Raw genomic sequence first — 10,778 nt, 5'->3', positions numbered from 1 at the left:
GCCCTTCCTTCTCTTTCCTCGCTCTCCCACCCTCCTAAGTCCCTACCCTACCTGCCCCCTCTCATCGGCTCTTAACGGCTTAAAACTCATTTTTGCCCTCTTAACAGTTCTACCCCTTCTCTTGCTTCTCAGATTGGACACCATGGATTTCTCTCTCTCTCCCTCTCTCTCTCGCTCTCTCTCTCTCTCTCTCTCTCTCTCTCTCTCTCTCTCTCTCTCTCTCTCTTGCTCTCTCTCTCTCTTAGTGGCCGCCTCTCATGAGTCATGCAGCGGGCACTGGCTGGGTTTGTTTGCCTGAATGCCCTCCAGGAATTGCTGCCGGCACACAGAAAGTGCTACTTTGTAGACCTGCTGGCTAGGGTTAGGAGAGCAAAGTAGGAGAAGATGTGCAAGAAGGGTAGGAGAGGTAATGGATGTGCACTGAGATGTGTGTGTGTGTGTGTGTGTGTGTGTGTGTGTGTGTGTGTGTGTGTGTGTGTGTGTGTGTGTGTGCGTGCGTGCGCGCACATGTGCGCATGCATATATATGTAGAATTGCTACTAAAACTCAATACTAAATGAGTATACTGGACTACATATTAGAGAGCAATTTAGTTCCCAATGTCTCTCTCTCTCTCTCTCTCTCTCTCTCTCTCTCTCTCTCTCTCTCTCTCTCTCTCTATATATATATATATATAGGACGTGATTTTTTGGGGGGAAAAAAGTTGTAGTGTGAATAGTCATTTTTTTCTCAGACCTCAACGTCATTAATCACCTTTGAAATGTGCTAGATCCAACAATGGAAGCTGGGCCTTCACGCCCAGCATCAGTGATCGCTGCGATATCTTCCATGTTCAGTTGCTGCTGACCAGATGTCTCAATGCTTTCACCCGGCGAGTGATTCCGACGTCTGCCATTGTGTCATACTCCTCTTAAGTGAATAAAGACGGCTAATCCAAATAATTTCAGGTGGATTTAGAATGATTTTGATCTCACTCTGCGCCTGCGCTTGTCACACTCTCCAATCTAAATGATTCCATGTTTGCTTTTTTCCTAGAAATGAGCATGTGAAACACTTAAGGACTGATTACAGAGTACACAATAGGCTCCCACTGACAGAATCGGAATATTGTAGTGTGATGTTGGCCTTTTTATTTTTGCAGCTATTACCGCAGATTGTCACCGTTTGACCATTTTTATGCCACACGCATGAGATGTGACTCACCGATGTGTAATACAAACCATTCAAGTCAGTGAAATGTATCACCTGAAAACAATTGCTTTCCATTAATGGAATACAATAATCTGTTGTGGTTTGCCATTCTGCGTCACGATCGATAGCTTCTGTGTTCAACTCTGCTTTGGCCTTTTGTTTGTGGAGTTTGCATGCTGTGTGGGTTTTTACTTTCACATTACTACGTTTTTTTTTCTACTCCAGCTTCCTCTTACAATCCAAAAACATGCCTGTTGGCGCAACTGATATGTAGTCTAAATTGTGCATTTGTGTGAATGCGAGTGTGGATGGCTGTTTGTCTATTTCGGCTCTGTGATTGGCTGGCAACCAGTTCAGAGGGTGTCAAAGTCATCTCCGCCCCAAGTCATCTCCAGCTAACTCATGACTCCAATGAGTGCAAGCGCTTTAGAATGTGGGTGGGTGGATTTTACCAATCCTACTGGGCTTACAAGTGGAACAAAATAGTATGATTAATCTTAATCATTGTAAAATATACAAACAATTCTAAAAAACTTTAAGACTTAAAGGGGAAGTCATCCCCCAAAAGACGCTGTTCAAGGGCTTTGTGTAGCTCAAAAGTTGAAAAGCACTATTTGAGTCAAAGCCCATTTACCACTTTTCTTGTATTAGTTCATTTTGAGTAATCGATCTTCATTGATAGTAGAATTGCTACGATAACTCAATGCTAAATGAGTATATTGGACTACGTATTAGAGAGCAATTTACTTCCCAATGTCGACTTCCTCTTTGCTCACACATTGATAATTCACACACATGTGAGCCCAGGTCCACATTGCACATTCAACAATGCCCAGCTGCAGCCAATGAACATTCCAGATGTTTTTTTTTCTTTTCTTTTCTTCCTCCTTTCCTCTCAATCATTTCAAATTTCAGCTGTGAGCCTTTAAGAAACGCAAAAGCCAAGTATGGGCAGGCTCGTGTCGTGAACTTTGAGCGACCTTCTAAAGCGACATACAGATCGTGACCTTTAAGATCCAGCCTGGGGCTGCGCTTTCGGCACCAGCCAGTGTACGGTCTGCTCTGACCATTAAACAGCTCATTTTGCTGTTTGAACATCCTCAAAAGAACTTCTTAATAATCCCCAACACATCTTTTTATGTTCTCATTTTGCCCTGTGCACTTTTAATACTTCCTCAAAGTGCAATAAAGGAAACCATAGGAAACTGAGCACTTCGCCATCCAGTTGTTAGCTTCAGTCAGCTGTTTTTTTTTTTTTTTTTAATCTCCAAACAGGTGCAACCTGACGGCTTACAATGAACAGACATTCACATTGCTGACAAAATCTTGGTACACCGGGCTATTAAACAAAAGTACAGCGAATCTCCCAGGCCATATATAATCTGTTCAGGGATGATTGGATGTGGATACAATTTATCCCACAGGAAATAACAGAATATAAATGAATCTGTTCCATCAAAAATGAAACGGTACAGGCAGGTACAATCCTTTAAGGAGAGAAATTGTGCCATTTTAATCACAAATGAAAACAGTTCCCAGGTGTCTTGTGTGTGACATTATGTGCTCAAACTACCCCATGTTTCAATAATTAAAACAAAGTTAACACCCTCTCAAAGTTCCCTGTCACAGGTAATTGAGCCAGTGGCTCACCTTTACTACTTAACTGTGGGGTGCGTCACCACAAGCGAGATTGAATCCCGGCCTAAGGCCTCGCAGCCGTATGCAGTACGGGGAGTTCACGGTCTAGCACAGTTTCATTCCGAATGAACTATTTTGCATAGCGGCTATGTCGGAATGCAGCACAAGAATACCTCTTCACACGGTTTCAGAAGGCAGGCACATTTGGTGACCATCGTACTTGTTTTTACATTTACACAATATGTTAATGGTCTAAGAATTTTTTTTGCTCGAAATACTGTCATTATGACTTTACAGCTGCGTAACTTACCGTAGGTTAGTGATAAACTGTGGCGCGTAACCATTTGCATGCAAATTCGAGTTACGTCATTGTAAACCGAGGAGCCTCTGTAGTCGAACACAGACCATGGAAGTCACAGCTAGCTTCCCAGTCCGTATTCTCCTCTTTTTCTTTCATTATAATGGTTTAATAATTGTCACTTTGGCCACAATAAGTTTTGTTGTTGTTCGTTTTTTTCTTTAACAGCTGTTTGCAAAGAAACTCTAAATCTTTTCTCATGTTGAGTTGCACAAGTGAGGCAGGGGGACAAAATTCCCCTCAGATATTTTTTTTTCAAAACACGCAGCGGGTTAAAAGTGCAATGTTCAGCATGATTGACTCACTGGTTGCCTACCACTGGGTCCTTTCTTGTCATAGAAAAACGATACGCTCATCTTTGTTTCTTAGTGTCAATCGACTACAACCCACTAAATAGAACAACCAAATCGCTAAGTTAGCAAAACTGACTGCTTTTGTAAACTAAGTCCTGTCTTTTTGCAACCCTGTTGTTTGTGGAAGCAGGGCACGTCAGCTAGTGGTAATGGATAGATATCGACTTTCATTCAATTGAATGTGGTTTCCTTTCTATTAAACGTGTCTTGAATATTTAGGTTGAAACGGTAGCATTTGAAACATTCCTTGCACGCAGAGAGAACCCCTGCCACACAGTGTACATTGTTGTATCCCTGATGTTGTATGGAAATGACGCCTTTCCAAAAAGCTTTGAATTTGAGTTATGGCCAAGTCTTTCTTTGATCCCTTGCTACAGCTTAAGATGCAAGCTAACCTGACCTGGATAGACACTTCCTTCCGGTACATCCACTGTGCCACCCTTGATAAGTCCCAACTATGATCAAATGACTCATTGATTTGTTCAGTCTCACTGTTGTTTATCTGAGCAGATACAAACACAGGCCTGTCTAATTCTTCCGCAGGTTGTACGGCTCCTCTCGCCATCACCTCTCTGCTCCACCGACCCCACTGTCATCTCCTGTTTCCGTAATTGGGGTTCACGGGATGTGAGTCCGGCAGGAGGCTTAGATGTGGATTAGGTGGAGGAGGAGGAGGAAGAAGAGGAGATAGGGAGCAACATGAGTGACAGAGACTTGAGGAGCCGGCCTGCTAGCAGGCCAACAGGCGGAAAGATCCTAATCAAATTGAGGTAATGTGTTTAGAGTACTGGTCTGCACTGTCGAGTTAGCCAAATAAACCCATGGTGAGATTGTTTGTAAGATAATGTTCTGGTGCTGGTACTCTTGAACACCACAGTTAGGTTAACATATGGGACAGCCTTTTTGAAAATAAAGTTTGAAACCAGCTCATTGAAACTGCTCTGTGGGAACTCATTCTTTCATCTCTTGCTAAATGTGTACGTTTGCTAATTTTAAAATAAATTAACAGTGTATCTGAGATGGTTATTTCATGTTTTTGGAAATAGGTTATCGGTCAAAAATGGCAGACAGGTGAAGATAACATCCGCTTTCACTTATTTCCCGCCCTGTTCCCCTTTTTAAGGGGGCTACATAATCACGCGCACGGTAGTTTTGAGATGGGAAGGGAAGAGATTGATTCGGAGAACAGGTGTGGTTTATTCACTTGAGCAGACCATGAGAAAGCAATTGATTGTGCCCAGCTGTGTGGCACATGGTCGCCAGGCAATATCCGAGAGCCAGAATTCTGACTGAGGTGTTGTGGATCCAATGCTTATATGACTCAATAAAATACACAACATAAAACTTTTATATTGTGCGTTTTATGTGCAATTTTTTTAAAATACACGTTTAATTAAGAACCATAAAACTTAGACACTACAAATGCAAATCTACAGTCGTTAATGATAATGGCAATCGTGAGATGGCGTTACTGTCTGATTTGACAATTTTGTGTCTTTGTCTGCCTAGAAATAAACTTCCAGTTCCAGAGGCTTTTTTTTAAACCCTCCCCATGGTTGCAGCTGTCCGTTTTCATGAGAAGCCATTTCCGCTCTCACCCATCAAAGCATGTGTCATGTGGCATTTTAAGGAGGCTTCCAATCAAGGATTTATTTGAGAGTTTTTAACATACGCGCCCAGTGTTGCATGTTTAAGTCTAAGCATGTGCGTCTCTGTATGTTCATGTGTGCGCCCTTCAGACTCTGTATCTGCGTGTAGTTCAAAAGGTTAATTGTGCCATATGGAGCCTGCGTGCATACAGGCGCATGTATGCCAGTGTGCATGCAAACGCTGCTGTCTGTGCCGAGTTGAAAAGGTCAGTCGTGCTTCAGCGCTGTGGATCCTGACTCAATAATTGAGGCTTAACGAGCACATGTTAAAACATGATGATCCTCTGTGCCGCCCGACTCAGTCGTGAGAGCCGCACAAACGCCTTTCACTTAGTCGTACGGAGGTGGACTTGAAATTAAAGTCTCATTGTAGTCTCTGGCCACAATATTAGGCACAGCTGCGCAATCTCATTCAATAGCTGAAGCAAAAAAGTCTTAGAGTCATCTCATTGGCCCTCAATCTCGATGCTTGTTGGTCATAGTTGGCCTTGTGAGCTCTGGAAGGCCTGCATCCAACTCAGTGGATGAAGAAAAGCAGAAGCCAGAACAGTAAAGTGATTCAGACCCATCACCAGACCTCACTGGGCCTTAAGGGGGGCACGTGAAATGCATCAGGAGCCCAATTATTATTGGTACTTACTTTGCTCCACATTTTTGGTGTTGCTGTACCCTATTTACGCAGCAGTGCCTCTCCCAGTCAGTTGTGGTGAGTGGCGCCCTTTGCGACAACCAGTGGCAAGTATTACCACGGGCAACGTTTACAGCGATTATACATGGATGTGGCAAAGTTAACCGATTTATGAAGAAATGGGTCTGGACGGGCCGTCCTCGACCGCAGTTCAGCCCGGTTCAAAGCAAACCGTGCCATCATATTTTGTTTATTTGCTAAGACCGTATTCTTCATGAGCAACGTCAATCTTCGGTGGCAAATGAAAAGAGGCACGACAGAATCTATTTTATCGTCTTTGCACTACATAGCATCATCTTGCCCAGTTCTACTGGCGTGCACTTTGGCCGTTAAGACTGAACACTTTTGTACTTCATCTAATAGGAGGCCGACATGCTTGCTTAATTGTGAAATTCTATAAGCATGGTTTTAATCTGGGCCAGTGCTGGTTCTGGCAAGGCACAACTTGGCTAATATTGGCCCAACAGGGCCACCACCCAATAAGGCTTAATTGTCGGACCCTGAAGACTCGAAATAGTCCATTTTATGGCGTTTTACAAAACGTCTCAGCAGTAATTTTGACAGAGTAACCAAAAAAAGTCACATTTTTTGACAGAGTAATCAAGTCAAGAGTAGGTCGCATGCATTAGCACTGAAGAAATGCAAAAGCACTACGCACAGAATGGTGTTATCTTAATATTACAACTATATTCCCCTTTAATTATTCATTAATTGCTACTTGGATTTATTCTTGTCATTTATCCTTGTCAAATTGTGTTTCCCCCCTAATGTGTAATTCCTGTACACCGCTGACCTTTTCACATCGTATGACTTCACTCACTTTTCTTGCAATGTTATATTCTCAGACCGTTAAATTTTCCTCACCAAATATGTTGGGGTATTTCATTATAACGCATCAGTTCAGCATGGCCAAAACGAAAAGAACACTACTAGTGGACAGAGCGGAAAGGAAAGAAAGAAAAACAAAATTGGTCAAAGGAAGTATGCCAGAGGAAGACTGGGCACGGTTTTGGGTGGAGGGTTTGAGACGTGCGTACGTGCGGCGTCTCGCATGAGCCTCGGGGGTTTGGATGAGGCTGAGAGAACAGGATGCACGGCCCGTGAGGAATGTGTAGAGCTGTGTTTGCATTAATGTGAAACTCATCCCTCCCTTCTCTTTCTCGCGTTTCTCAGTCTTTTCCTTGAGCTCTTACTCTGCTGGCCCAACCCCCGACCTACTCCAGTGGTCACATAGGCAGCACGAGGCCGATCTGTAAACCGAGATAGTGCAGCAAAATAGAATGAAAGCGACTGACGAGGGAGCGAGAGGCAGCCTGTGGGATTTGGAGTATGATATAAAAAGCTCAAATTACCTTTGAAGGGAGAATAGGCAATCCCATTATCACTCGGTGCCATCAAACCATCTGTGACAACTCTAGCGGTGACTCCACACTTGAACGCGATAAGTCATATTACTGCCCCTGTAACGTGAGTCACATACAGTGTCCGCAGAGACGTCTCAGAGGAGCTGAATGACTAAAGCGTGTGCGTTGCTCCAGATTCACAGAGAAAAACCCCCCCTCCAAAACTTTTTTACACGTGCGTTTTCTACAGTATGCCGATACGGTATGATGCAGTTCGTACACTATGTAACGGGCAGTTTTTCTTTTGTACATGGCCTTGGGCATGTTCCACGAGATTAATTTCAACCACATTCTTTTCTAAACCACGCTTTCTATGCTTTGCTTTACACCCCAAACAGCTGCTCTCCATTCATCCTTATTATCGCAGAGAACAGAGCCGTTAAGATTACAGCCCAGTTAGTACTTAGCAGCATGCAGCTTAGCCCAGCGCGGCTAACTAGCCACGGCAGGTCCTGCATTCAAGCCCTGTGCAGTCACCCTGTAAACTTTTGTAGCATACTTGGCAATTTGTGACTCACCTTTCATGCACTCCACCTCACATTAGAGGGACGGATGATTTAATTTTAGCTTCCATGCATTCCCACCAAACACGTGACGTGAACTTAATTGAACGCAATTATGAAGTCTGGTTCTGATGACTGATTTTACACCACGGCAGATGCAAAAATGCAAAAGGCTGAAAGTACACTTCAAAAGCAACGATCTAAACAAGATTAAATGTCTCAAATCTAAACAGAAAAGGCTTGAGTAACTACTTTTGGTGAGTACCGTATTTGTATAATGTATCTCACAAATCATTCACCACAATGAATACAACAAGACTTGGCAACCGCGCGATAGTTACAAGTTAGCCTAGCTTCTTCCGCTTGGTCTTTGACTGCAACTCTTCTATTTTTTTTTTTTTTTTTTTGGGCAGTCTGGGTGGCCTGTCTCATGAGACAGTCCTGGTACCATGATATAAATCTGGTTGGGAGGTGAAGACTTTTAATTGTTGGTGGAGACAAACACAGCAAGTATGTCACATGCTACATTTCTCTCTAATATGGCACACACTAAAGCAGTAAAAACACATGATTGAAAATTTGTTTTTATAAATCATTCTCTTTGAACCAGGAAGAAGCCTATTCACCAAGAGACACGTTTGACACTTGACAAACGGCACAAAATGGTGTCAAAGATTAACACTGTAATTTGGTGCCAAGATCCAGGATTGTTTTTCAATGTATTATTCTGAAACAAGAATGGAGGCAGATAAGTTGTTAGTTTAACATTCTGTTAAGGTTGAATCAATGCAACTGGACTCTTTTTGTTTGTTGAAGACATTTGACCATTAATCCAACAAACTTTTTCACTTGCAAATGTTAGATGTGGAGTCCCTCTTTTATGCCCCAGTGGGTGTGTTTCCTGGGGCTGGTGAACAGTAGGGTGTTGTTGTTCTTGCCCAGTGTGGTTAGTGAAATGACCATCTCGCATGCCAATCATGCGTCTACTCGTGTTGTGGCAAAACAGCTCATTAGGGGCACGCTTCACGTTGAATTTGCAGGAGATCAGCAGATTCTCAACCTGAAGAAGCCGCTCACCGTTTGTCTGAGTGCTGTGTGTTTGAAATAAATCACTCTGTTACTTTTGAAGAAAATCCTTCTGGGTTTCTCTACAAAAGCAACCTTCTGTTCCTGTCATCAGGCTTCGGCTTAGTGACTCTTCTTTTGGCAAATTTAACAAAGACCCAGTTTGTAACCCACAGCTTGACCCGGATGATGTGAATCTGCCTCTTCTGTCTTCCGTTGTCGGTGGTGGGGGATTTCTCTGCTCTGTCCTCAAGTGTTCTGATAACTCCTAGCTTGTGTGCCATTGGGTGACGGGAGTCAAAGAAAAGATTTTCTGAAGACCTCGATATTGACATGTCCGTCCTTCTCTGTCCAAAACTCGTAGTCCAAAAACGGTAACGCTTCCTTTTCGTTGTCTTCTTGAGTCAAACAGATGTTTCTGTCCACAGAGTTGATGAGTTCCATAAACAAATCTACATTCCAGTCTTTCATCTTAACCAATGCGTCATCAGCATACATGAACCAGCTGCTGGGCATAATTCCTCTGCAGGAGTCCAGTGCTGTTCTTTCGCCCAAACTGGTAGAGACTGGCGAAGCCATGGCACAACCGTGTTTTTTGCTTGTAGAAACATTCCTTGTATTGGAAGCAAGTGGTGCAAAGTCAAACTTGAAGTAGATCACAAAATTGACCTGTAGTGAGGATGGTTCTTTCCTGTCGGCTGGAGTCTATTTAAGTCGTTCACAGACTAAATCAATGGCTACTTGATTTGATTCAACGTTTGCAGATTGCCGTGACCTGCATGATTGATAAGCTACACAGACATTTTGTTCAACACTCTTTCATAGTCCTGTGCTACTTTTGAACATCTAAGGTTGAATTCAGTCCATTCTGGGATAATGGTCAATCTCCATTTTGTTCGGATTTTGAAACCGTTTCGAATAGTAATATTTATTCAGCTGTTTCTAGTTCAGATCTTTGTTCTTTCTGCAGGTAATACTTACATCACATTTTAACATCCAACGGTCATACAAGGGTAAAATATAATTAATTAACACCGTTTACTGATTCTTGAAATTGTCTTGACTAAAAAGACCCGTTTCCTTCATTTTTCACCAACTGGCTAAAAGTTCATAATCCCCCTTGTTCGTTCCGTAGGTGATTGTCTCTGTCATAAGAATATCCCGTTTCGTGCACTCATAACTGATATTTGTCAGGACAATGCCACCTTTTAGTTTTCTGCCCAATGATATCAGCATAACAAATAAGTGGTAGCCACTTAAGAGGCTGATTTGGAGGACATTGCTCCGAAGGTTGCACACAATGTGGGTCACCTCTTGCTGTTCAATCCAACGGCTGTTAAATCTCAAGAAGCCGGTGACGCACTGTTGATCTTTTTTTTTCTCTCTCTGCACTTTGTGTTTGTTGCTGCTATTGTTGCTCTCATATCCTAGGCAACTGGCCTTGGGGGCATGTTGGTCCCTAATCATCAGATATCATCTTGGCAGTCAGCGTGTCCCGCCTAATTCAGCTGCACACAGCCGCGCACAAGCTGTTGTTGACAGGATGCAAAAGGTGGTGGGAGCGGGGAGGGGGTTACAGGATATTGGTGGACTCACCGCTGTGCTGCCTGTTAAATTTCTTACACACGCCCCAAAACATGGGAGATGATGAAGGCCAAAGAGAAATAGCAGATCTGAAGCAACAGATCCTTAAATTTAAGAGGGTAGGGCTTCCCTGCTCCGCTTGGAACTGTTTATATTGCAAATTGCTGTGGTGGTCATTTTTCCTGACACAGACTTTTCAGATTTTTGTAATTATTCACCAACTAATGTTTAATGCCAAACATAGCTGCTCACTAAGGCATCGTTTTGGCTGTGCCTTTTTTTTTGTTGTTCTTTGTTTACAAGTCAGGATGACTATAAGCATGACAAACTATATATATATATATAT

At 42.9% G+C, this 10,778-nt stretch overlaps 1 long non-coding RNA gene across 1 annotated transcript in view; it reads left to right on the top strand.

Moving 5' to 3' along the window:
* Window positions 1–3,765: 3,765 nt before the first annotated feature.
* The window catches only part of LOC109512908 (uncharacterized), a 63,269-nt gene continuing 56,256 nt past the window's right edge, over window positions 3,766–10,778 (top strand). Inside the window, exon 1 of the long non-coding RNA XR_002167622.1 lies at window positions 3,766–4,310. This is a non-coding gene — a long non-coding RNA (uncharacterized LOC109512908). The remainder of the gene's footprint in view (window positions 4,311–10,778) is intronic.

Source organism: Hippocampus comes, unplaced genomic scaffold, assembly GCF_001891065.2.
Source record: "Hippocampus comes isolate QL1 unplaced genomic scaffold, H_comes_QL1_v1.1 scaffold276, whole genome shotgun sequence".
In the NCBI taxonomy this organism is placed as follows: domain Eukaryota; kingdom Metazoa; phylum Chordata; class Actinopteri; order Syngnathiformes; family Syngnathidae; genus Hippocampus; species Hippocampus comes.
This window is presented reverse-complemented; position numbering and strand designations above follow the sequence as displayed.